Below are 1,561 nucleotides of genomic sequence, written 5' to 3' on the forward strand. Positions count from 1 at the left end.
TATATTGTAGCTTGAGAAGGGGGGTTGTTTCTTCTAGGTTAAGAGAGAAGAAAACACATAAACTTAAGTACCACAAGGTGGTTGGCATCCATTTCAATAACATTTGCTATCAGATTTGGGCATTCTCCCTTTGAGTTTCAGAATGTATTTCCAAGGGGCAATAGCTACGTATTGACATGGGATGTGCCTCAGCATTTAACTGTTTCCCCTTAACTGTCCTAGAGTCATCACACAATGCTATGGCTTCCAGCTGTGCTTTCTCCACCCTGACTGGCCACTTGGGGTGCCTGATGGAGTAATTCCCATCTCCTGATAACAGCTTTGAAACCCTAGGTCAACCTTCTTGCTCTATTGGGTTTTCCCTCATTGTATTCCTTCTCTTTCCACTTTCTTGTCAGAGTTCCTTAGTACAATGCCCTGTTTCTTTGAAGAGGAGCCTTGGCTAGCTCTTCTATCCCATTTCACCCTACTTCTTAGGGGATAAATTCATAGCAGTAAATTGTGTATGTGTAGACTGTTCTTGATGAAGCTGGCCATATTATCTCTTATTAGTCCTAAGGAATCTCACCTTCTTATACCTCTAAAGAAAGAGAAAATCTTTTGCTGGAATTATATATTTGTCCTATTCACTGAGAGTAGTGCCACTTAAAGCAGTATCTTAACAACTAACTTAACAATTCAATTAAAACCATCTCTCCCACTAAGCATAAAGTTTATTTAGGCCCTAGATGTTTCAGGGTGCTTAGTTTACACAGAGCTTTCCAAAGCAAACACTTAGGAAATTATGAATATATTCACTTAATAAAGGAGAACCTAGGCATTAGAGAAATTTACTAACTTGCTCAAAACACAGAGCTGGTTCAAAGTGGAACCGGACTACTGGGACTCAAAACCAGGCATTAGACTTCAAACCTCATACCCTTCTTCAACATAACCGTATCTCTCAACTGTAAGAGTCAGTTGTGGTGTATGCCACACCCAGAGCCCACAGCCACTTTCAATGAGAGGGAAACTGCTCCATCTTGAGCCCCTGCTAACAGGGCAGCTCTGGCCAGTCATGGTGGCTTGTTCACACCACTTTCTGGTCTCCAGTGATTGAAAAGGGGTGGGTAGCTGACCCCAAAGGAAACCAATCCACAGGCTGGTCAGCAATCTATGAGGTAGCCTGACACAAAAAGTTTTGACTCAGCAGAAATGACTTGAGTCAACTAGATTCTAGCTGAGTCTCATTTCTTCTAACCAAGAGACCCTAACTGACTCAACCTTTCTGTAGACAATTGTTGCATACGCTATTCTGATTAAGATATTGTGTGGAACAACCTTGTTCAACTTTCTATTTTACCATTCTTATGTGAACATGTCCTAACAGAACAAGGCATCACATGTTTGGAAGTTCCCAATCTTCTTAACTTCTGATAACTACTCTTTCTTCCAGAAATGTTCATCCTAGTGGATTCCATGACCCCATACTACCTTGGTCCCCTCTCTACTTTTTGGTCTCTCCTTCCTCTACATGCTAGGTGGCATTCTGCTTTACATGAATTATCTTATTTAAGGCTCA

This window comes from Hipposideros armiger, unplaced genomic scaffold (assembly GCF_001890085.2).
Source record: "Hipposideros armiger isolate ML-2016 unplaced genomic scaffold, ASM189008v1 scaffold_204, whole genome shotgun sequence".
Taxonomy (NCBI): domain Eukaryota; kingdom Metazoa; phylum Chordata; class Mammalia; order Chiroptera; family Hipposideridae; genus Hipposideros; species Hipposideros armiger.